Source organism: Eutrigla gurnardus (genome assembly GCF_963514095.1).
Source record: "Eutrigla gurnardus genome assembly, chromosome: 10".
Lineage (NCBI taxonomy): Eukaryota > Metazoa > Chordata > Actinopteri > Perciformes > Triglidae > Eutrigla > Eutrigla gurnardus.
Genome location: NC_139924.1, coordinates 16,029,570 through 16,056,420, shown reverse-complemented (window position 1 = coordinate 16,056,420; position 26,851 = coordinate 16,029,570). Strand labels below are relative to the sequence as shown.

At 41.5% G+C, this 26,851-nt stretch overlaps 1 protein-coding gene across 2 annotated transcripts in view; it reads left to right on the top strand.

The window, feature by feature from the left end:
• Positions 1 to 26,851, top strand: part of slc8a2b (solute carrier family 8 member 2b) — a 74,367-nt gene that overhangs the window by 10,485 nt on the left and 37,031 nt on the right. Inside the window, exons 2-3 of one of the 2 annotated variants that reach the window (XM_084019634.1) lie at positions 8,270 to 8,336; positions 22,374 to 22,436. The gene's annotated coding sequence lies outside the window, so the exon portion shown is untranslated. The remainder of the gene's footprint in view (positions 1 to 8,269; positions 8,337 to 22,373; positions 22,437 to 26,851) is intronic. The other variant, XM_084019635.1, reaches the window with a different exon arrangement.

Below are 26,851 nucleotides of genomic sequence, written 5' to 3'. Positions count from 1 at the left end.
GTTACGTTGTGTAAAACAAACCTGGAGGAAAGCTAGTAACGTTAGCATCTAAAGGTTCCAATCAGTGCCATTATGATGCATTTGTGTTAAATTCAGTAAAAAGATAGAGTAGTGGGTGAAGGTAAATGGTGGTGTGTTCAAATGTAATCTTGTAAAATGTAGTGTTTGGTGAGAGACTTGAATGAATGCATTTGTCTGAAGGAGATAATTTCACAACAAAATAGAATAGATATTAGCGGTGGAATTATGTCCTGTCCATGTTCCGAATGCTATAATAATTATAATGCTTCATAGGGTTGTCAAAAGTATCGAAACTCAAAAAAGTATCGATACTAAAATGTTGTATCCGGATACAATTTTCAAAAGTATCGAATAATTCTGTGCACTTTCCAGTTTCAGACTTTTTTTGTAACAGGTGCATATGCTGAGAATACAGCATTTCAACAGTGTAATGTTCATGTTAACTGGTTTGGCTAGTGTCATTTAGTTTATTGTTATGTATATAAAGCATAGCCAAGGAACACTTAAGTTAATTTAGTTTTTATCAGGCTTGCCTAATATTTACAACCTCAAAATATTGTTCCAATTGTTATTGTTTATTTTATTTATTTATTTTTTGCACTACCTCAGACCTGAGTGACTTTTTTTGTTAATAAAAATATTTCTTTTAAAAAATTTTCATCCTTGTGGTATCGAAAATGGTATCGAGTATCGAATATTTTAATTTTCAACTAAATATTCTATTTAGTTGAAAATTTTAGTATCGTGACAACCCTAATGCTTCATTAAAACTACAACTGCCAAGTTTTCTTTAGTTGTGTGTGTTTATAGAGATAACCATTAAAGATGAATATAACAGAGTAAACTTTAGACTTTAGGAATGCTGCAGTGAGCCTTTTAAATGATGAGGGGGAAAAAATAGTCTGGAGCCTTGTATACCAACTGCTGTAACAACGTCCGACCAGGCTCATCACCTTCAGCAATCAGTGTTGCTGGCAAAGAAAAATGATCAGGGCATCTCTAAAGGTTATGTTTGGTCTCTTCTTCTGCACAATTGAGACAGTTTAAATGAAAGTTATGTATTTTATTGAGAAAACAAAAGGGCTTGATGGTGCTTCAACTGTTGATGAGTGAGAAAATGACTTGACTGCCGCAATCATGGACTCCGTTCTGACATCCTGAGCTCTGACTAATGAAACCCATTATTTCTCTTGTGTCACTTCATCATTAGCACAGAGCAGCGTGTGCGCGACTTTCAGGAAACAGCTTCTCATTATAAGCCGTCATGGTGACAATCATCCTGGGCTGCAGGTCACATCATCACACATCTCCAATTAATATAAAATCCGTGTATAAGTAGATGACAGTTGTGTGTGTTGTCTGCAGCTGGCGCCGGTACTCAGCCAAAAGTAGTTCTAGTACATGGGTAGGCTGGTCTGTGGGGAGCTGTTTAATTGCGTCTGTTGTCTTGTCTGTGTTGTTGTTTACGGCGGTCATCAGGCTGCGAATGTTTCCTTGGGAACAATAAAGATCAAGTGATTGATGTTGTTGGCTAACTTAATGTCCCAGTGTCATATTCCTGGACTGTAGAAGTGGACGTAGTCACCGTTTTTTGGTTCAGAATCTGGGATTTTGTCCATCGCCATCTTATTTTTTTGCAAACAGAAGACTTAAGGATGAGCCATTGACTGAAGAATGTAGCAAACCGTGAATTTTATGTACCATCACACTCTAACTTCTACAATCAGACTTATTTTTGCAACCAGAGGAGTCGTCGTCTGATTGCCAGCAGTGAGAATGCGGTTGAATGTCAGTTGAAGCCACTTCAGCATTCAATTTTCACACCAGGAGGTTACCGCCTGGTCATATTACGTATTCCAGCTGTCTGTGTGTTATTAGATAAGTCAACAAGAGTCCCATCTCCGCTGTGGTTCATGACTGCTACTTAACACCTCCATGATGTCTGCAGACATCTACAGTATGATACCCTTCTGTGCCCATACTGGATGCTCAAGCCATCAGGCATGGGAATGTAGGAAGTGACTGAGTGGGTTCACACATGTAAAGCTATATTACAGTCTGCAGATTAAATGTAATGATGTGTAAAAATGTATAATAGTCCTTTTTCCATTAACTGTTCTAATGGAGCTTCTTCTTGGCAAATAGACTGTGTGTGTATGTACAAATATATATATATATAATAGCCAAATGTCATGATGTAATGCTTTAAGGGAATTTTCCCATAGAGTCCTCTTTAAACAAATCAAATCAAAGGAGTTCTCTCTGTGATCACATTGTCAATTCATTTCAAAGAGTTCTGTTCTGGACCACTTCAGATCAAATGGGGCCTCAGTCCTTTTTCACGCTCTAGTTCCTCCCTTCATCGCTCTGCTGGTCATCATTTTCTTCTTCAATTACATGTTTAGTGTTGCTTCCACAAAATATCCAGTTTATATGCATGCATCTCCTTCAAACCACCGTATTCATTCAATTTGTTTATACATTTGAATACATCGTGATAACGTTGTCGTTTAACACTATTTGTTACTGAATAGAGCCTGAATGCATCACAATGTAACTCAGTGCATCCTCTGTGAATGTTGTTGGTCGTTGGCCCCGTTATTCAACCGAGCTGGACTGAGCTCCCCACCGGCAGCTGCTGCCGATTCCAACACAGATTTCTGACAATGTGTATTAATGACGAGAAAGGGTTAATGCATATTTAGATTATCCAATGGCAGTCAGCGGCTAATCAAGCGGGGCATCCCTAACGGCAGGCCTCGAGGTCTAAAATCCTCCGGAGGTGGTATCAGAGTGGTCTGAGTTTGTTGTTTGTGTTTTTAGTATTCACATTATGCACAAAATGCTGACTAATCACTGTGAGTGGATTGGAGGCCTGAAAGAGACCAAGTGTGAAAGATAAAGCCTGAAGTCGCTGCCAGGCTTTGGACTCAAACACACTGTAACTATACAAACAATAGACCGTTCGTTTATGAGGACATGCAGAGACCATGTTAATGTCATGAACTCCAATCCTATGCAGCAACACATGCTACTCCTCCTCTACAGAAATCTAATCTGTAACTCTAAACCCATGAAGACAGCCTCATCAAATGTCCTCGATCCCATTGGTTCTCAGCTCAATTCACTCAGACAGCTTCTCATTAGCACAAACAGATGAGGAACATCAAGCTCTCATCTTTACGACTGGAAAACACCTTCGAGCAGCTGTTCTGTCCGAAGTTCAACAGATTAAGAACAGCTGGTCCCAAACAGGATTCATTGCTTCATGTTGGTGATCATTTCCATCGTGTCAACAGCAAACGGATCTAATCTCCACACAGCAGTAAACACTTCCTATGGCTGCTTCACCACTTTTGGTGAACAATTTTCATCATAAAAATGAGGAACATTTCAAACCCCTCTGTATTACACTATAGGAAGACTTAAAGTCCCAGTCGGCAACATTTTTTTGATCATATTCACAGAAGCCGACACTATGCTCCGATAACATAAATCATCCGGTTTTAGAAAAAAAAAAAGTGCGCCTCTACATGCACGTAGAGCCTGTTGTTTGTTAAGCAAAAAAAACATTGTTCGTGCACACACAGAGCCCCTCTTCCCTCGGGTCGTACCACTATCACAGGGGGGAGGTGGAGGGAGTAGCAACAATCTTCCAATTCCTCGGTTAAAAACCGAAACGAGGAGGTCCAAAACAACCAAGGAAACGAAAACACCGGTGGAAAATAAGGACAAAAAGAAAGTTTAGGAGTGTGTTTATAGGAATTTCTGACCATTCTTCCAGAAACGCATTTGTGAGGTCACACACTGATGTTGGACAGGAAGGCCTGGCTCTCAGTCTCCACTCTAATTCATCCCAAAGGTGTTCTATTAGGTTGAGGTCAGGAGGACTCTGTGCAGGCCAGTCAAATTCATCCACACCAGACTCTCTCCTCCATGTCTTTATGGACCTTGCTTTGTGCACTGGTGTACAGTCATGTTGGAACAGGAAGGGGCCATCCCTAAACTGTTCCACAAAGTTGGGAGCATGGAATTGTCCAACATCTCTTGGTATGCTGAAGCATTCAGAGTTCCTTTCACTGGAACTAAGGGGCCAAGCCCAGCTCCTGAAAAACAACCCCACACCATAATCCCCCTCCACCAAACTTTACATGTGGCACAATGCAGTCAGACAAGTACCGTTCCCCTGGCAACCGCCAAACACAGACTCGTCCATCAGATTGCCAGATGGAGAAGCTTGATTCATCACGCCAGAGAACGCGTCTCCACTGTATGGCTTTGATGCAGCTGCTCGGCCATGGAAACCCATTCCATGAAGCTCTCTAACCACTGTTCTTGAGCTAATCTGAAGGCCACATGAAGTTTGGAGGTCTGTAGCGATTGACAGAAAGTTGGCAACATTTACATTTACATTTACATTTAGGTAATTTAGCAGACGCTTTTGTCCAAAGCGACTTACAATAAGTACATTTGTCAAAAGAAGGAAACAAGGAAACCACAACGAATCATTGCCGATAAAGTAAGAGCTAAAAGTAGAACAAGTGTTAGGTCCTCATCTGAGTAAACTAGTAGTTCAAGAGCAACAGTGCTACGACCAGAGTGCTATAGGTAAGGGTGTTTTTTTTTTTGGGGGGGGGGGGGGGGGGGGGGGGTCATGCTAGTCGAGGTGAAGTCTGAACAGGTGAGTCTTGAGCCTTTTTCGGAAAATGGCAAATGACTCAGCTGTCCTGACATTAGTCGGGAGTTCGTTCCGCCACTGAGGCGCCAGAACAGAGAAGAGTCTGGACTTTGCTGAGCGACAACCTCTGCGCACTATACGCCTCAGCATCCCCTGACCTCGCTCCATCTTTTTACGTGGTCTACCACTTCGTAGCTGAGTTGCTGTCATTCCCAAACGCTTCCACTTTTTTAAAAAATCCCACTGACAGTTGATTTGAATATTTAGGAGTGAGGAAATTTCACAACTGGTGGCATCCTATCACTGATTCACTGAATTCACTGAGCTCCTGAGAGCGACCCATTTTTTCAAAATGCTTGTAGAAACAGTCTGCGTGCCTAGGTGCTTGCTTGTATACTCCTGTGGCCATAGACGTGATTGGAACACCAGATCTAATTATTTTGATGGGTGAGTGAATACTTTTGGTAATATAGTGTATGTTGTCCTGTTGTTGTTCCTGTGCTTGAGAAGGTTAAGTTTAAACCCTGCATGTGAATGCCGGACCCTAGTCACAATAACAATCCATACAGCTTGTTGAGGATCGTTGTGCTAACACTTCAAAATGCAAAAAGATGCGTTTCATTTTCTCTTTGATGGAGAAATGAGATGAGACGCTCCTCAGTCAGGATAAAGCTCATGAGCCGTGGGATTTGAAGCCAGCGACTTGTTATTATACCTCCTGTTCCCCTGCACCACAGTATCACTCTCTAATCTCATCTAGCCTATGTCATATCAAATGGATGATCCATAGTTCAGCCCGCTGCTATTACATATGTTGCTGGGAACAGATAGTTTTCCATTTCTCCAGTGTGGCTCCCAGTACGGTTGATATAGCATTCCCAACAATTACAATGGTTGTAAACCAAAGTTAATGGTTTCCAGCGAGACGTCATCATAATCCATGTTCTTCATGGCACAGTGAAGATGAGAGTGGGTGGTTTAGCAGCATCGCTTTTTGGATGAATAATACAAGGGAATTGTAGAAATAGAGTGTCAAAATCCTGTTAATATATGCAGATATTATTCAGGGTTTAGGAGGTGTCACATCATACATAAAGTCACAGTTGTCCTATTTATAATAAACGTATCAATATTGTTCATTATACATCTTGCTTATAAACAGAACATCCGACACAGATCATTAATTCCACTGACAAAAGCATTTATTAATCTCTGCACATTCATTGTTTTTATGAGCCACCAAGCCAAATAATGCGAATGTAGGACAACAAAATATCCGTGTTCGTCTGAGCTTCCCCCGAGGCTGCAAGCTGACAAAACACATCACCTTTTCTTACTCAAATGTGTGAAAAAGCAATGAAAAGGAGTTTATTCTGTCCTTTACCTCCATATAATCAAGCAGCACCGACAGCACACTGTCAGATGTTGTAAATCGTACGTCTTCCATAAGTCCCGTAAGTCACACATACTGTACCTTGCCGTCACTTAGCATCCATCGTTTAGCTCCGGGGGCTCTGACAAATGCCAGAGCTTGATAGTTAATGTGCCTCATAAATAGTGTCACGTCATGTTATTGGCTGTAATGTTGCTGTTTGTTTGTAATTTCGCTAAACGAACAGAAAGGGGATGCTGTAATTTGGTAAATGACCAGTAGGCTGATACTAATAGCCTACCTGAATTTGTTATCGTTACCACAATGATACTTTTTCCGATACTTTGTGTAAATGAAAAACACGTAGCCTAACTAGTAACCAGCTATGTTTTTTTAATGACATTAAAATGTCATTTCTCTAATATATGTAGAATAGTTCATATTCATATATCATGATGTAAACCGTCTCAATGCGAATGATAAGGTGTTAGTTCATTGTTAACCAACATGTTGGCAACATCAACATGAATTAATTCTACCACCGACTAAACGCTGTTCTGAAACACTTTAAATGTCCTCCTTTGATTTTTAGTTTTCCATTGTTCATACATGCATATACAGTCATTTTTAGATGAGTATTTTCTCTCTGATCATACTAGGAGGCTCTGAACGATGTGGTAATGTTAACCAATCAGCATCATCCATTTTGTGTTTGGATCTCAGCCTGTTTTTCCTCGTATTCTCCTGTAATTCCTGCCTCGACATGCTGTGATAATCCTCTGGATGCAGTAACCCATTATTTTTCTATAGTCCGGTTTGGAGCGTATATATGTCATCCATAGTGAGCTTAGCTGTATTCCTTGCCGTCTTGTTTGACCACCACGCCAGCTGCTCTGTGTGGCGTCTTATCATGGGCTCCAGAGCCAGTGTGGTGCAGCTCTTACTGGAGCATTTCCCTCTGAAAGATGGTCTGACTCTTTTTATTGGAAATCCCAAAACAAGCGTACAAGCCTGTGCCTCTTTAGGGGGTGCTAATTAGGGCTGTGTTCAAAAAATCGATCCGCGATCCGATATCGATTCACGCTCAAAAAGCATGATATCGATCCAAAAATGTCTGGATCGATCTTTTCCAGGTGACTAAAGGCACTATTTTCTTTGACGCGCAAGGCGCACTATAAAAAGCGAGTGCCGGCTAAACGAAACCGAAACTTAAGCTAGCGAGATGGCTGAAGCTAGCGAGATGGCTGAAGCGGCACCACTAAAATCACCTTCTGGAATGAAGGCTCCGCTGACTCCGCTCCCGTGAAGCGGCGAAGTGTTTCCTCTGCGTCGGTCAAGTGCGCCGTCATTCATGCGGCGGCGGTGTTGACGCGCGGAGCAGGACTGAGCGGCTGCGCTCTGCCAGTCCGGGTCTAGGGACCGTCCACCAAAACTTGAGTTCAAGCGAAGAGAAAGTACCCTCTCTGTCTCTCTCTCTCTCTCTCTCTCTCTCTCTCTCTCTCTCTCTCTCTCTCTCTCTCTCTCTCTCTCTCTCTCTCTCTCTCTCTCTCAACCTGTATGGCATTTCACAAGTCTCTGGTTGTCAAAGACTGGGTACAGGGGTTCTTGTAGTTTTCTAATATAGAGGGCCACTTAATTTTAATTTATTTATATTTTATTTGGTCATTGTTGTTTAGTTCTGGTCATTGTTTTAATTCTGCCATGGATACGGTATGTTACTTAAATTTAAAATAATACTTGGATTTTTGTCTAAAATAAATACTTGATTCTTGACTCTTCTCTCTCTGTGTCCCTCTTACACGTACACAGCTACAATCACAAACACATGGAGCTGTTTGGGACAGTATTTATTTGCATTATGTCTGTAAATAGATCGATATCGAATCGAATCGGATCGAATCGTGGATCGAATCGGATCGTGACCTTATGAATCGGAATCGGATCGATCCAGGAAATTCGGATCGATTCCCAGCCCTAGTGCTAATACATAAAACATTTCATTGTGCTTTTCATTTTTCATTTTTCTCCCCTCTAACAATGGTTGTTGCGTGAGGCAGGAAGGAAAGGCCATGCAAACAGGAAATAAGACAATATTAGCTTGGAACACGTAGGACCAACACTGTACTGATCAACAAGGCTATCTCTTCTCTAACACAATTGGGTAATTTACAGAATGTATCTCTTGTTTTCTAATGCAGGCAATGGAGCAACTACCGTAAAGCACCGACACTTGGCACCGTTGTCCTCAAAGTCCTTTGATAACAGGTAGGACTGTTTAATGATCCCCAGCCCCAAAGACAAATCACCTGTGTGAAGTTTACAGGTTAAAAGTGTCCTGGACACTATTATAGCTAATAATGATCATCATTCAGATCAATAACATTAATCAAAGTAATTTACATCTAATTATTTTTTCCCTGACTGCTGGTTTGTTCTGAGACTGCAGGACTGTTTCTGCTGAGTCATGTTGTACTGACTTAGGAACGGGCTTTAACAGGGAGGTGTGATTAAATGTGTTGTGTGTCTGCAGCTGGTGTTGTTTCTGTGTTTGTTGGGGCTCCACAGACAGGTCCATGGTGGTTCAGGGGGAGGATGATACTTCTGTTATTTATTACAAAATATTTGCCTGACTCAGTGATAGTATCCTGTAGGGCTGCATCCAACAACCATTTCATCATCTGTTGATTATTTCTCTTTCAACTCTTTTCTTTAAAATGTGAAAAAAATATATAAATAATTCAGTGACAGAATTATTCAATCAAATTGTTTAATCCATTACTCCAAACCCAAATATTTACTCCATATTTTTGTTTGAGAATCACTCGTATACATACACACACTACGTCCCTGTGATATGAAACATGGAGCCCGTCATGTAAACCTGCTTTGTGGCGTTCATATCTATACAACCAGTGTATGTTGACCATAAAAGATAGAGATCTACTGACTTGATGCGTCTCCAGTGGTTCCAGTGTGGTGTAATTTTATCTCAAGAGATCTCTTCTCTGCTGCCGCCATTAAACTGGAGCTTCATTGCTATTCAGCGCTATACAGGCAAGAACATCATGTCGGGAACGTCCCTGTTCACATCCATTTTACAAATAAACCATGTGGGTCACACACACACACACACAGTCCCAGCCCATTACAATCAGTTTCACGATTTCCTAAATATCACCCCAAAGACACTGTGTGTTTACATTTGCATAAATCAGCAGACTGAAGAGATTTCTGTTGAGGGATATTTTGTTGAGGAGTAAAACGGGACGGATTAAAGGATCACATTTCAGGGAGCTTCTTGTTATTCCAAACCGCTTGTAGTACTGATCTGAATGTCTTTTGCTGTCTCTTTTTCATTTGGAATGTTGTGTTTTTGGTTCTTCATTTTTACATAATCCTTTTCTGTTATATAATAATTTCACATTAAGGGCTCTGTTTTATGTTGCCTCTTTTTAACACAGAAAACCAAAAAAAAACATCTTGCTCATTATCCCATCATGTCATATTTCAGAAAACGTGCTTTATAAGTAACTATAATTTGTTTTTTGTTGTTTAAATAATATACCAATCAGGGTTGTGAGAAAAAATGTAAATGCAACTGTTATCTACAAATTACATTCACATACTTCTGTTTTGTAGGAAATTTAGTTCAGTTTTTATCAGCATGAGAACATAATGTTTAAACATTCTCGTCAGCACATTCATTTGTTTCTCTGCTTCTCTGCTAAAATGGATCTCATTTACCATTTCGAGGGAACAGCTGTGAAGAGGCGCAGCGTCACTTTTGCTGCAAGTCGCTTGTCAAACCCACAACAAAAAATAGAACTGAAGAATTTTACACTTTTGTTTAGGAGATTCAAAATATTTCCTCCTCCCCTCCAAATTAAAGTTACTATGAGGAACTTTTAGGTTTAATAGTGAAGCCTCTATATGACCTACATAAATAAAGCAAGGCATCAGCCAGAAGATTGGCTATTTACATATCATTATTGTTGAGGCTTACATGCAAAATCAGGTGAAATTGTGCAGGTTCACCAGAAACTCCTTCAGCTCAGACCAGACCACCACTGCTGCAGTGGAGCCGGAGCTTCGACCTGCTGGAGGTCTTCTAAAGGTTTTCTAAAGGGACATTGGTGCTCCAAAAAAGTACTGCTTTTGTCCACCGAGACCGTCAAAATCCACAAAAAAATTACTATTATTATAAAAAATGTTAACATTGACAGGAAGCATGAGATGGGATATACTTTTTCACTTTTCACACCCAACTAAAGCTGAAACTATATGGGAGGCAGGACTCTGTAGACCTTCTTCCCAAGATTGACATTATATGAGGTTAAACTTGATCCAGACAGCAAATACTTTTCCTCAAAAACACATCTGGCAAAGCAAATTATAACTATAGAAACATATACATGCGTTGTAAAAAATTTTTTTTTTATTTTCCCCACTACTACTACTAGTATGTTAGTGTACTTAGTGTGAGCTGATGGCAGCAGATGTCCTGTACTCTTGATCGTCATCATGTGGTCCCCCTGTGATGGGCTCTGGCCTACAAAGTGCTGATGTAACCGATCTTTCAACCCTCTAAATCCCTCCTCTGGCCCATAACAACCCTGCTCTTCTTTCCTCCTCCTCTTCAGCAACTTTAATTTCTCTCTCAACATCATCCACGATCACAGTGTGTAACAAATCTCACCCTCTTTAAATCAAAACCCGTAGCCTGCTTATTCCCCTGTCGTCTTTTTCCTGCTTTCATCACATTCAGCTGCTGTTTTTTCCCCTCCAGATGAAATACATGCTGCTAATAACCTGCACTCAAATACAGCTTCACATATGTCAACGGGAGTTCAACAGAAATACCTGAAGTCACATAGAATGCTATACGGTACTAAACCGTAAAAAAAATTAGTGCAGTGTGAGGAGGTCGCTCCCTGGTTACGTCTCAATACATCTTTTAGACAAAATTAATGTAAAAGTACATTCAGCACCTCCAATTCTAAAGAGATCTAAATGTTATTTTGCCACCCTACAACGAGAGGATTAGCCGATCTCACTTCCTCGCCCCCTGACACAACTTAAAACTGTTGTAGCAAGCCTAATAACAAAACAATCCTCTTTTCACTGGGGTTTAACAGAATTATTCAATGCCAGTATCTGAGACGTGAAGATATGGATTAATGTCGACAACCGAAGCAGTAAGAAAGTAAAAATAGCAATACCGCAGTGTAGAAATACTACTAAAATTAAGAGCCCTGAATTGAAAAACAAAATATTGACATCAAAATATACATAAAGTACCAAAAGCAGTAGTAGCTAGGAGGTCAGGATGGTGGTGTTCTCAACCAGGAGACTGCTGTTCATGTCCTGTGTGAAACAAGTACTTTGTACAAGTTGTTTTTTGTTTAAATTCCATGTCATTTTAAGCCAAACCATGATGTGTTTTTGCATAGTTTTGTAGCATTTTCTGTTTTATTTGTACACTAACCACGTGTTTCAAACTGTGACCGTTCGGTCCAGAAAGAAATCAGCTAGAAATGTAATTGAAAGTGCAGTTTAGTTGTTTGGGAACATAATTTTGGAGGCGACAGATTTGTCAAGCCATTTATTTTAATATCTTTGATGTCGGCCAAATAATCCGACTAGTCATGTGGATACATGTCCACCGATGCTAATTGATTTTCCATTGATCTTGTTGTCATGCTGCTCATGAGTGACAGGAAATAAAATGTGTGTTTCTGTACACGTGAAGCAGTGGACTGCATGTCGTGACTATTTCATGAGCGGCTGTGAGACTGGTCTGGTTTATAAGTCCGCCGCAGTAGAAGCAGAAGGGATTCAGCTCTTGATTGTAGAAATGTAACGGAGTAGAAGAGCGGTGTCCTCACAGAGCTCCACCTCGGCTCCGCCTGAGACGCTGGCCAGCCGTGAATATTGAACTCGCTCACTAAATTATTCAGCGCTAGCTTTGAGTTCACAGAAGAAAGGGCAGGAGGCTCTCCAGGTATTTCTCCTTCAAACGGGAAAATTATGAATATAATATCGGACACAACCATAAGCCATCAAACTCCCCGTTGAGTCAATGTCAGCTGTTGCTTCTATCTGGGGAGAAACTAACATCACAATTAGAGTTATTTACTTCTATATCTACGCATTATATTTGACTGCATGGATGAGATCTGGGCGCTGGACATTATTTCATCAGTCATTGTGACACAGAAATCTCCTGCCACAGAAAGCTGGGGGATCCAACCCTGCCTTGTTAATTTCTTACTGCTGCTGGTTATATAACACACATCAGTCACCGTGCAGCTCAAGGTTTCTTCTGTCAAACAGCGATCAGTGTTGAGAAGAGCAGACGTAACTGGAAGTCGTCTGAGTCACCATGTAGTCTTGTGTTCTGGAACCTGTGGGCCATTCCGAGGGGAAATAATGTTGTGAGGTGATCATTCTAGAAAAACATTATTGCTTTACATTGGAGATATTTAGCTTTTTTTTTTTCCCGAAGCTCCTCGTTGGTTTCACTAAACGAGCACAATAACTCAAATCATTTTCAAACAAAGAACTACAACTATAAGAAGAGCTAAGCTTAACACATCCCGTCCTGTGATGAAGATGCATCAGTGTCGCATTACATATACTTGGTATACAGGATGAGAGTCCAGAGCTGTTGTGTTAGTCTTTGCTGTGGTTTGAGTCCAGAGATGTGGAAGTGAAAACGTGGATCTGAGCTGCAGTGAGAGGCTGCAAACACACACACACACACACACACACACACACACACACACACACACACACATGTATGTACAAGCCAAAGAGAAGAAGAGGTGACACCGATTAGTGTGGGAGAGGAAGTCGTGGGTGTAAATTATTCAGGAGGTGTGTGTGTGTGTGTGTGTGTGTGTGTGTGTGTGTGTGTGTGTGTGTGTGTGTGTGTGTGTGTGTGTCAGCGGGGGGTTAGGGAGACACAGACGGGAGGCAGATATTATGTTTCTGTCTTTCCTTCAGAGAGATGGAAGAAGTAACGTTATGAAGTGGATGTGTGGGAGTTTGGTGGTTCAGATACTTTATTTTCTCCACATCTCAGATCTCATTATGTATCTGGTCACATTTCCAACCACCTTTTGAGCCCTCAATCCACTTCAGTCATCTATCCATCCATCTGTCCATCAATCCATAAGCAGTCCATCAACCTGTCACAATAATAACTTTATCGACTTATCGTGAGATAACCCGACATCCCGATAATCATCTGTTAGTCATTTTTAATTTGAAATTGTAGCGGGAAAAAGGAATATTCCTTGATATTCAATGACTATGTGTTTAATGCAGATTAACACAAAAACTGGATTAAACTGTGGTATTCCCAGAAGCTTTTTTAACAGAGCCAGAGTCAATTTTATTTCCTGTTTTAGTAATGTGCTTTTATTTTATGTTTGATTAATTTTTAATATTTAGATTACTTTTTTATATTCCAATGTCTGAATGTTCTTAATTAAAAGTGTACTTACATTAATATGTCATTATATTATCAATATACCAGTGGCATGAAATGGTCTTTAAATGGCATTAATATGTTTGTCACAACGTCATCTGGGATGATATATTGTCCAACAACGTAGTTATCGATCCAACAGCCATCAAATAGTTGTAGTTTCTTTCTTTTTAACGGCCCTGAAAGTAGCATTTCATCAGATTCCTCTCCGCTTACTTACTCTTATCATCATGATTTAACAGCATGAACGTGTTCAGATACAACATGAATCCCACCTGCACATCCTCTCTCGCTGTTTTTACCTGACTTGCCTCTTTTCCTCTTTGTCTCTTTTCGGCCTTCGTTTCTCCCTCTTTCCCTCTTTGGAAAATGATTGGTCTTGCCAATGTGGGGTTACCTGCCCATCTAGCTCGGCTACATTGGCTTCTTTTGTCTGAAAAGTTGATGTGAAATATTTGCAGGAGGTTTTTTCTCGTTTTCATGTGGTTTTCTTTGCCCAGCCCCCGCTGTGAATGACAGGAACAACACACACATTGTATGTGGATATGATGAAATTGCAGCCGAGCCGAGAGTGGAGGAAGAGATTGAAAAATAAGGAGGTTGGAAGCGGTGGGAATAGATTGACAGGAAAATAGATGGGTGAGGACAAGAGGCCGAATAGTCCGCCGGAATGATGAAGAGGAAGAAAGAGGTCAGCACAACAACAGACCAACGGAGTGTAATTAGGGAAGAGAGGTCGAAGAAATACACAAGTAGAGCATGATTAGGACGGAGATGGAGGGTGATTGAATAGCTAAAATGAGCAAAAGCAAAGAAAACAAAGAGGGAAATATCCCATGAATACACAAACAGCACACAATTAGGAGGGAGAGAAAATGGAAGAGGCTGATTGAAGTTGAACACAATTAGGAGGAAATGAGAGAGAGGACAGAGTAATGTGCAAAGGCAGAAAGCGTGCAGAATGGGAGACGTGGTTTTAACGCTGGGTGAAGCCTTCGCAGCGTGACGTTCGCCTCTGGCTCTTCACTCCTCACAGTCAGAACGAACTCCTGATCTGTTGTATTCCCTGGATGAGGAGGAGAAAGCAGGGCGTGATGGAGAGATCCAACGGTGGAAGACAATCGATGTGTAATAGATGACCTGAATATTGTGCTCCAACGCAAACACAGGAGTTTGTGTCGGTTCAGGCTAAAGCTCTAAACTATTGAACCCAAACTTAATTAAACCCATAATTGTGTTTCCTCTTCAAAGTCTATTAATTATATATATTTTACCCTCAATATCCACACAGAGAAACGTGTGAAACAGAGGTGGAATTTAACGGAGTACATTAACTCAAGTATTGTGTAGTTTTACTAGTATTATTTTATGCTACTTCTACCCCCACTACATCTCAGAAGTAAACATGTCCTTTTTTTTTCTCTACTATATGTATTTGACAGCTTTAGTTACTTTGCAGGTTTAGATTATTAATACAAAATATAAATCAGTCATGATATAGAGTGATTTGGATGTCACGTTTATCATCCTGGTGGCAGAAAAACAGCTGAGACAAGTTGAAATAGATGATATATTCAGAAATCAAAATGTTTTGTTGTACCGAAGGATGTCAGAATAGTAATGTAAAAAAAAAAGATGATCTTGATTTTTATAGAATATCGCCATCAAGACGCCCACTGAAGCAAAACACAGATGTTTATAGTTGCAGGCCTTCAAACGGACTGACTGGACTGATTGGTAAGGGTGATCTGGTGAACTTTGAGAGCAAAATTAAGAGGCTTGATAGAAAATGTTGTGCTCTAGTAAACAAATGAATCATAAACACATTGGCTGTGTTAGCCTGCAGATATGCAACGTCACTATTACACATGTGCACATTGTGATGTGGATGCATTAATGTAATACTGTGAAGCTCTTAACGTATCTAAACTTTACTGTAGTGACGAAGAGTTCTTGAAGTTGAAGAAACGCCCCATAATCGGTTTTCACCCCCTCCAGCACCCAAATGTGAGCACATTTTTGGATCAAGTTTGTTCAGAGTGGCAGATGTGGAAATGTATCTTCCTGGTCGCCTGGGGAACTTGTTCAGTTAATTAACGCTGTAAGAATTTATGCAGACGAAACGGTAGTTTGCATTGTTTCCCAGGGAGGGATGCCGATGGGGAAATGACAAAACAAGTTTTGAAATTATTTGAAGTGGAGCCATTTGCAAAATCCTTTGAGGACTTCAACGTCTCAAATCAGTGCCATGTAGGAGTTATTTAACTGAAGTAGTAGATCATATACAGTAGAACAGAGATATCTTACAGGTCAAATAGAACATAATGTAAAGATTTTGGATGGACTCTAATGGAGCTTCAGGTCGACACAAAACAAATACACCTGGGCCTCAATACAATGCTTTTACTGCAGAGCGAGCTGAGCCGAGCTGAACAAGGCAGACCACTGATTGGTCAGAGAGAATCCTCACTAGTGGTATCATATAGTTTAGGCTGTTAGCTTGACTTCCTAGCTAGCTAACTTAGCTACGTTCTGTCACTAATGTAACATTGTTTAACTTTTTTTAACAGAAAGAGAAAGAATGAGCGAGACCTGTTGTTGGTGTGAGTTACGTTACATCCTGGTACCGAACACGCAGAGAGAGATGCTACTTATACACTGTGTAAAGTCTTTGTAATAACATATTTACATATTGCGTACATTCTTGTTCTTCAACAGGATCAAAAAATGGTTTGTCTCTCGCCGTTGACTAACATGTAAGTTTTATTGAAATAAAGGGGATCACCACAAGGGTGGGACTTAACCTGTCGATAGGGACCGCAATGTTTTAATAAGGGGGGGGGGGGGGGGATTCAGTTTCACGCCTACGCTGAGGTTACCAAGGACCTGGGAGTTGAGTTGAGTCGAACCATGCAGTGGCAATGAGGCAGAAGTGTTTATGAAGCACAAGACGGGACTGATGGGAGCTGAAGTTTGTGTCATATCGTATCAGCCGTCCTAGCAGAACAGCCGCCTGCAGGCAGCAGCAGCAGCCGAGAGTACAGGGGTTAGCTCGTGACAGGAGGGACGGTTGAATGTCAAACTGCCTCTGACAGAAGCACTTAACCCTCCGCTGTGCACTGGCCATGGTGGCATGAGGACTATTTCTAAAAGTCCACCACTATGTAAACACCAACTACTGTTCAAAGGGGCGGGGCGATAGGGAGAAAACTAGATACTGTGATATCATTTTAGGGTTTACTATTGGTGCTTTCACTACTATTTACACAATGATAGTAATATGTATATTATGACTAAGTGGATAAAGGCAAATAACAGCGCAATTATGGAATGGCCAAATGATGTCGCCACAAGCAAGAGACAAACAGTCGCTCTGCAGGGATGCAGAGGACCTTCAATGTTCCATCCAACCCTGAGACATCCAGACCTGAGACATCCAGACCTGAGACATCCAGACCCGAGACATCCAGACCTGAGATATCCAGACCTGAGACATCCAGACCTGAGACATCCAGACCTGAGATATCCAGACCTGAGACATCCAGACCTGAGACATCCAGACCTGAGACATCCAGACCTGAGACATCCAGCCCTGAGATATCCAGACCTGAGACATCCAGCCCTGAGATATCCAGACCTGAGACATCCAGACCTGAGATATCCAGACCTGAGACATCCAGACCTGAGATATCCAGACCTGAGACATCCAGACCCGAGACATCCAGACCTGAGATATCCAGACCTGAGACATCCAGACCTGAGATATCCAGACCTGAGATATCCAGACCTGAGACATCCAGACCTGAGACATCCAGACCTGAGATATCCAGACCTGAGACATCCAGACCCGAGACATCCAGACCTGAGATATCCAGACCTGAGATATCCACGTCTGCGACCACTCGTGTTCTCAGGAAGATTCAGAATTGTTCCCGTCTGTGTTGATTATTTATTTTCTCACTTTTATCTACAATCAATTTCAACATAGCATAGATCAAGTCCAGTATTGCATGGCTGCTTAATCTGTAATGAGGATTTCTGGTTCGTATGATTGATAAAGTATGATTTGTGTGGTGCTTCTTTAGTGCTGCTTTTAAGAGGCAGAGATTTCCACCGCGAAATAGAGATGCACTCTCACTCACAGTTTTAGTAAATACTGGGGAATATATAATTAGGCGTATTCGTATCCTCCCATCTTTTGCGAGGAACTTTCGCCATGACCCTCCAACGAGCACATATTGAAAGCACTACTTTCCTCTTTTCGCTCATGTGGCACGCAATCTGCGCTTTTACCCAAGTGCGCCCTGTTTGTCAAGACCCTTCCATGTTTTTACGCGCTAGTTGCGAACGGATTGTGCCTCAAGTTGGCGCAAATGCGTTAGTAAATCTGTCCCTCTGTGTTTGTTTCCCATCTACACTCTTACTTGCACGCTGTGAAAACGGACGACGAACAGGAATTGTGATTTATGATTCATTTTGTGGTGGATTGTTCATTGTGGATTGGATCTGTTGATCAACGCTTGTCCATCTGCGCTGCTGAACTTGGTAGCTGATGAAGAAATGAGCAGAGCTGCCCTGTCAGTGAGTAACTCTCACTCAGCCACTTGTTATCCCGCTCTCCGTGTGACTTTTGAACAGTGGTGACCTCGTGGATGTTGAAATGAAGTGTAAAGTACAGTAAAATGGCCTCATACAGTACAGTGGTCAGAGGACTCGAGAGGTGCTAAACAAATGCAGGTCCATTTAGCATTTAGCGTTCCTCTTTCCAGACGGATGGCTTTCATCTCCCTGGGGATGCAGGTTCTGGTCTGGAAGTCTATTTCCTGTAACGGCCCTCCGCTCTCTCTTAACCCGTCACTACATGTCAACCGAAGCCAGAGCTGTTGGGACTCGTGGGTCACTGCAGGGTCACTGCGATTGATGCAGCATGAACAAATTCATAAAGAGATTTCAACCAATTGACTTGTCAGGCAAAATAGATGAAGAGCATCACAGTTGCCTCCTCTGTGCGTTTGATAAGAGTGTAACTGTGAGAGTAGCCGTCATCTCTCGCCCCCCGACGAGTTTCAAAAGAGTCGAGCTGAGAGCTATGGGGCGCTTTCAAAGGCCATTTCATTCCCTGTTCCACTATGAATGTACCTATACGGTTATATATACTGTGTGTGTGTGTATAATATATATTGATTCTCCTGGTTGAAAGATCTTTTCAGTTCGATTGTCACTTAGCAAACCAGTTTGAAAATATGTCCTCCAAGGTTTATTTATTTGGTGAATTACAGCTACAGTATTTACTGCAGAATTTGCAATAATTCTGATTACTTTTAAATGATTGTCACATATTTTCCAGAACATCTATGGGCTATAAATGCCTTTCCTTGGTGTGTTTTTGCATTGGTGAGGGTTGATAAGGGCCCAGCTTTATGGTAATGAGGCTCATGAGGTAATAAGGACTTTAGATCTGATTGGCCGAAGGTAATTCACTTAATTCACGTGCTGAAAGGCCTCGGATGCGAAGGCTCCAGGAGAACAGCTGCATGAATGCCAAACTAGCCGAGGCTGCACTTTACCAACAAAGTGCAGCGGCTGCAGCTATTTCTAATTAGCAAATGAGCGACCTTTATGTAGCGTAGCCGGTGATAGGATCAACAAGAGAGTGTTTCTTTCTCACCCAGTCAATTTAATTGAATTTATTTATTTTTTTCATTTTATTTATTGCTTTAAGCTACTTAGACTGCGGCAGTAAAAACCTGGAAGCAGTAAGCAGGAATTTAATGGAGAGGTTAGATAAGATAAAGTCTATCGGGAACAGTTTTAAGTCTTTTTCAGAGCTTTCTGGTTTATTTGTGGTGACCAAGTTTGCGTTCATGCGTGGATGTAGTCTTTTTGTCTTCTTATAGCCTTAACTGTGTTTGAGCGGCATGAGGGGTAGGCAACAATTTCTCCCTCAAGTATAGCCGTAATTAACCAAAATCTGTTTTGTATATCGCTTTTCCAGATGCTCAAAGACCCTTTACTAAAGAAAACGTTTAGGACAGCCAACATTCTCCTAGAAGCCCCCACACCGTCTGCCAGACCTACATCTGTAATTCCATTTGATTGATGAAGTTACTAGAAATAATAATAACAATATTTAAAAACAAAATATAGGATCTCAGAACCTTTTCTATACCAATTTACAATGAATACATTTACATTTTGTTTATTGTCTTTATTCTGAAAAGACAATATTCCTGTTAGTCTGTTTACAAGGATAATTAAATGTATATTCCACAAATATTTCCGTTCATAAGTGGCCCTGCATACTCCAATAAACATAACGTCAGTTGACTTCATCGCTGTTCTTATCAGCATCATCTGGTCCAATCGAGGAAACTCGCCGCCACATGAGCACCGACGCCGTTCTCTGCTGTCATAGAAACCCAAAGGTTCTGTCAGATCTTGGCTTGGCTTCGGAGTGCTGAAGGAAGAGTCACCTCCTTGTTGTGAATAACAAGCTACAGCCAGCTAACTTAGCTTTGCATAAAGAGTGGAAGTGGGGAAACAGCTAGCCTGGTTCCATCCAGCGGTTAAAAAAAAAAAAATCTCCCAGCATCTCCACCATCTCCAAAACATCAGTTCACCCAATCGTACAGAGGTTTCATGAACAGGATCGGTAACTTCCTGAATATTTATCCCACAGATGTGAGCGTATCATCAATCTTTTCTTATAACAGGAGGAAATAGGAACTCGCTTCTTCGCCTCTTTCAACATGTAAATTGATATTGTTGTCCCTGATGTTATCTCCGAGACTTGTTGGCTGCATGGAAGGTAAACACTTATGGCACTGTGACATCCTCTTTATGTAAAGCCTGCTTATGTTAAGATAGCGGAGCCGGCAGGTGCCATGGGACCTGTAATGTGCAGCGGGCTGCAACAACATGTTAGTCACGCTGCAGTTCATTTTCCCAAACCGCATCATGTCGGGCCCAGGCCCATTTTCTGCTGATTGTTGAAAGGCATCCTGGGAAATGTATGGAATAACTAATTGGAGTAGACAGATAAGCAAGACAAGTGAGCAAGAATATGAGTTCTGCACTTGAAAAATGAATATGAAGATGTTGCATTAAATGGAAGACCTTGTGAAGGAGGATGGAGGAACTCTCCATGTGTGTCCCAGTGTTTCTAGTGTGCAGACTCGGACACAGCTGATGTTTTCAGTGCAACCACCAAATTTGTATTAATGCAATGTTTTAAAGATTCAGTGTGCTGCGTCGGGCTGGATGCTTGTGAGGAACTTCCTGGTGATGAATTTATATACTTTACCTACCTGAGACTTTCTTCTTTGGTGAGCAGCAGCAGGGTCGACCTCTCCAACGGAGAGAATATTGAATAAGTTGTAAAAGAAGGAGAAGAAACTGTTGAACTGCACATTAAAAACTAATGAGTTCTTGACCACAGATCATAAAAAAGGAAGAGAGATGAGCTGAACAAAAAGAATGTATTGATGCAGGAGCCATATCTTAAATCCATTAACTTTTAGCATGAAAGACTTGAATGTGGATCATACAATATCTTAAGATTTGACCATTTTTATTCTGCAAAGTTTTTAAGAAATTGATGTAACCCTCAGAGCTTTACTGGAGATACACTATAAAGCTGCGTTTCCATCTCAGGTTTGTGCTTTTTCAAGGAGCTGAAAGGTTCCTTCAGACCATCTGTGTATCCATAGCGATTTGAACGCCGGTGAAGGTTAGACAAACACGACACGTTGTGCTGAATGAAATGCATGGGAGGAAAATTGAATTAAGAGCTGTCTCTGTAAATCATCTTTTGTTTATTTGTGCTTTATAAAATAAATAGCAAATAACTTTTGGCTTTTTCTCTCTTTTTATGTGACAGCGATAGTCAGCCGCATCATGTTTTCTTGTTTTAACACTAGAATTCTTATGCTAAATAATACAAATGTCTAACAGGATAAAGTGATGCATTGATTACATTTTGAACAGCCATGGATGGAAACTGCACCTTGACAAAGGCCAACTTTACTTTTCATGGTGTCAAATGAGGAGATGCTCTCCCCTCGCCCTCACATGGTTCTTCATGGATACCAGGGTGCTTCCTTGTTTTGTGAATGAAGCAGAGCAGCGCCGCTGTGTCTGCTTGACCAATCAGGGACAGTCGTCCCTGAAAACCACACTCTGTGTAAAAGAAAGTCCTGACTAGGACCTTTTCGGTAGGAAAACTGTCCCAGGGACTTAATTTAGACCTCTGCAGTCGAACACAAATGGAGCACTAAACTATGGAGATTGATTTCTGTGATCATCTGTAAATCAACTCAACAAAACTCCATATTTAATAATTACTGCTAAACCGGTTTCATCCCGTCAGTTTGTTACCATCTGTTATTACGCTGGTGGAAGATACTGCACACACACACACACACAGTTCAATTTGTTTGTGCTCATTATCCGTGACCCATCTGTGAGGATTATTGCTCACCTAATTAATTGACATTTATACAAATGAAACCTGATCACTGACCCGTATCTCCCTATCTCTCTCACACACATCTCCTTTTATTCGTGTCACTGTGCATATGCCTTCAATCAAATCTTTCATATGTGGGATGTGATGCTCCGAAGCGTTGCTCTGAAGCGTTGCTCTGAAGCGTTTAAAACAACACCAGAAGTGAAGCCCTGTTACTCACTCTCTCTCTCTCTCCCCCTCTCTCTCTCTCTCTCTCACACTCTCTCTCTCACTCTCTCTCTCTCTCTCTCTCTCTCTCTCTCTCTCTCTCTCTCTCTCTCTCTCTCTCTCTCTCTCTCTGCAGCCTGCCAGTGAGTAGGAGCTCTATGTGGATCAGGAGTTGAAGAAGGAGCAGCCGAGACTAGTGGTGAGTTTGCCCTCTTTCCTTTATTTTCTTCTCTTGGGAATGGCTGTAATCTGGCTGGACATCGTCATGGTGATGAGACAGGGCAGATGTGGTGGCAAAAGTCCCCGAGGTGTAAGTGGGGATGGTGTATCGTTTAAAACAGATCCTCCTCATCTTACAGACTGCTCTGGTGGTGGAAGGTAACTAAGTACATTTACTCAAGTACTGCACTTGAGTACAATTGTGAGGTACTTGTACTTTACTTCAGTTTTTAATACTTCTCCTTTACTACATCTCACAACTTTTCACAGTATTGTACATTTCTATCTGACAGCTTTAGTGACTTGTAGGTTACTAATAGATGATCTATTCTCATAGATTAGGGGGAGTCACCATGACACAGTTGCTTACTTACGTGGACCTCTTCAACATGACTTTGTGTGTGGAGGAGCCGAGTCCTCTGTGAAACACCGACAGCAGACGATGGAAGCAGCGCGGCCATCAATGAAACATAAACATAGCAGCATAGTTCTGTGTTCATGCTGCTTAGGTGCTGTGAAGAAACGCTTATCATGGGAGGGAACACCCTGAGAGATCTGGTCCCATGCAGGGAACCCTCTCTCTGCAGCATGAGAGCTGGAGAAGGGTTTCCATCAATATACATGCACGTATATGTATGTGTATGTTTATATATATATACACACACACACACCTATACAAACAGACACACATGCACAACAGTAACCAAGAGGTTGGGTGCTTAAAGGGCTAGAGCGATGTATTCTGGGTATCGGTAGTGGCTCATTAGTTATATCCTATGGCAAGTGGTGATGAATGGGTGCTGTTGGGAGAGTCATTACTGTACGTGTGTGTGTGTTTTTGGATTACTTTGCTCCAGTAATTTATTTATAGTGTGTGTGTGCGTGTGTGTGTGTGTGTGTGTGTGTGTGTGTGTGGTGAACATAATTTGTAATGCTGCTTGTGTCTTTTTCTCTACTTTTTCCTCATATGTATTGGCGTGTGGTGTTCACACTTAGATTACCTGTCCGTGTGGTAATTAATGTTCCTGTGTGTGTGTGTGTGTGTGTGTGTGTGTGTGTGTGTGTGTGTGTGTGTGTGTGTGTGTGTGTGTGTGTGTGTGTGTGTGTGTGTGTGTTAGCCAGCTCCAGCTCTCCTCCTGAGCTGTCTGATGGAGATCAGAGCTCATGTCAAGTTGTCAGAAATATAATGCGAGGTAACTGCAACAGGACTCAATTACTAGACTCACCACCTCAACACACACACACACACACATAGACGTCCCATACCTCCTCCAGCTCAGCCCTAACGCTCCTCTTACTTTATCTAATATCTCTCCATCTTTCTGTCTTTAGGGACCCTCTCTCCTGTTAAAGACATTTGTTTCTAAACACATTATTTAAATTAGACTGGAAAGACTAAGTGAATTATATAGCGCTGGGTTGTGGGATAAGACTTAATAACCAATATAAGGTTATTTAGTTATTTAGGTTATATATTTTTAATTCATGGCTCAAGGACGACCTGACATGTTCCAGTTAAACCTGTAAACTCCTCCATCACTGACTCATTTTTCTCTTTGATGATTTGACCAGCGCAGCCCGATAACATTTGGAAAGTCTGGAAAGTTTAAAAAAAAAAAGATTCATGTTTAGAAGCGTTGTGAATGCAGTATTTTATCCTTTTTCATTTTATTTTCAATATTTATTCCAGTGAATTGCATGGGAATGAATAAAATAGAGAGGCTGTTTTGAATGAAATAGTTTTGACTCAATTTGTCCTCTGATCAATATCATCTGATGTACATAAACAGGTACTTGTGTTTTCATCTTTATTTATATCGCAATATCGTGATATCGTGATATGTATCGTATCTTGACCAAAGTATTGTGATACGTATCGTATCGTGAGGTTCTTGCCAATACTCACCCTCATATATATATATATATATAGATATACTAATTTCTCAGACAGAGCGGAGAAAACAGCATATTTCTTCACCATTCTCAGACCTGGATTTTATAAACACATTTAAACCATTTAAATGTAGCTGGGTGGTTAATAACCCAAATTTTCTGTGGTGTGACAAACTCAGAACACATAATTATTTTTTAACGCCTCCAGCCTTTTCTCTCCTCAATGCTAATGTGTTCATTCATCCCTCCCTTCCTTCCATCTTTTCTCCGTTCACTTTCTCCACTCGCTCTCTTGGGTTTTTCCATCTCTCGAGTCCGTCCTGCAGATTTGTCACCTTTGGCTCGTTGTCATCTCGTGTGTGTGTGTGTGTGTGTGTGTGTGTGTGTGTGTGTGTGTGTGTGTGCGCGTGTGTCTATGTGACAGAGTGGTAAATAGCCTTGTATCAACCAACCAAACCTCATCCGAATGATCGTTGTGTGTGTGTGTGTGTGGGGGGGGGGGGGGGGACATTGATGAGTCTCAGAGGTTTCCAGTATAGAAAAACACATGAAAAGGACATATTGCCAAATTTTAGAAATGAAATACTGCAGGACGTTCACAAAGGAAAACCTCTGCGGTATTGCCTCTGTCTCTTCACATACTTTTTTTCCATCCATCCATCTTCTACCGCTTATCCTGGGGGGCTGGAGCCGATCCCAGCTATCATTGGGCGAAGGCAGAGTTCAGCCTGGACAGATAACCAGTCTATCGCAGGGCTAAGAGACAGACAACCATTCACACCTACGGGCAATTAAGAGTCATCAATTAACCTATCCCCATCCTGCATGTCTTTGGACTGTGGGAGGAACCTGGAGAACCCGGAGAGAACCCACGCTTACACGGGGAATCGAACCCGGGACCCTCTCGCTGTGAGGCGACAGTGCTACCCACTACACCACCGTGTAGCCCACATACTCTTTTCTTCACATACAATTTTTTTTCGATTCAGTCTTGAAAATCTTACATTGTGGATGGTTTTATGTCCAAATTTGGTCTGAAGCAGGCAACAACTTCCGAATCTGAAAGTGAAACCCATGCTGATGCCTTTAACCTGCTTTCTCTCTACTGGCCATCAGGGGGCGACTCCTCTGGTTGATTATAGAAGTCTATGACCCCACCTTTCACTTGATTTATTGTCACAGTCTTCTTCAGTCCAGCCTGATAATGTTTTAGGGCGGGGCTACATTGTGACTAGCAGGTCGCTATCTCAGTGTTGTTCAGCTTTCCAATGAAGTTGGCTATTCATTTTTTTCCTCCGAAATCAGAGGAATCAGTGGTCATTGATTCAGGTTTAATACAGTTTTCCGATATGAAAGTCTATCCTGCCATGTGCCTGTGTCTTTTAAAATGAATCCTGAAATAGAAAGAAAGGTGAGCAAAGAGATTTGGAAAAAAAATTCCAGACTACTTCTTCCCTTTTATCTGACATCATCTGTACTTTGAGGCTTTTTATATTGTTAACATAACAAATGGAAAAAGAACAGGAGTTGACGGGTCGCTCCAGTGTGCATGCTTTCAGCTAGATGGATGGTGGGAAAGTAAGTGTTGGGTGAGACAGATGCTTTTGTCCCGTTACATCACCGTCTGTGCTGAATAAGCTCAAGGAGAGCAGAGACAGAGACAGTGGAAGTAAGAGAGGAAGGACTCGACATGAAGAAAGAGGGAGAAAAGAGAATAAGATCAAGGGTAGATATGATTTCTCCTCGAGCTCATTTTATTATTATCATGTCACACATGACTTTAAGTGTAATGTCTTTTAGTTTTTATTCAATCTATATTCTTGTGATTGTGTGGGTGTTTTCACACCGGTCTGGTTCGGTTGAATTCAACACAGCGACTTCCCTTAGTTACAAACTAACTCTGGTGCGGTTAGCTTGTGGTGAGACATGGTCCGACCCGGCTGGAGGAAGCTTTGCACCTTTTTTGGATGAAACCTCTCGATGGTTGAAATGTCGTCTGGAACGAGGAGCACAGTGAATATTTCATTCCCCACCTCCTCCTATCTAAGTATCTAAGTCAGTCCTGTCCAAGTGCATTTTTTGCAAACACTGTAAATGTATCCACTACAAGTTGGGTCCTTGGCATGTACACTCACAATCCCACAATGCAATTCTCTGCATTTAATAGCTGCACCAATGAGCAACTCAATGAGCTGTCAGTGAGCACCCACAATGAAGACAAGAAGGGTCACTGTTGACAAACTTAATTGACAAGTTTAATTTTGTGAACAAGGGAGTGATTTCAGGCACAGTCTGGAATCTGGGACAGGATAGAAACCACTCTTCCTGGTCTCCGGCCAAGTGCCTCGGGGTATCCAAACTTCCTCCCTCCTCCGGAGTATGGCGAGGTGTTCAGGTCTCTATGGCTGAGAGGGCCTGTGTGGGAGGTGTCTCGGGACTCTATTTGGTAGCATGACCAAGATGCCACGTTGGTCCCCAGGCCAGGTCTGATGAGCCCCGGGC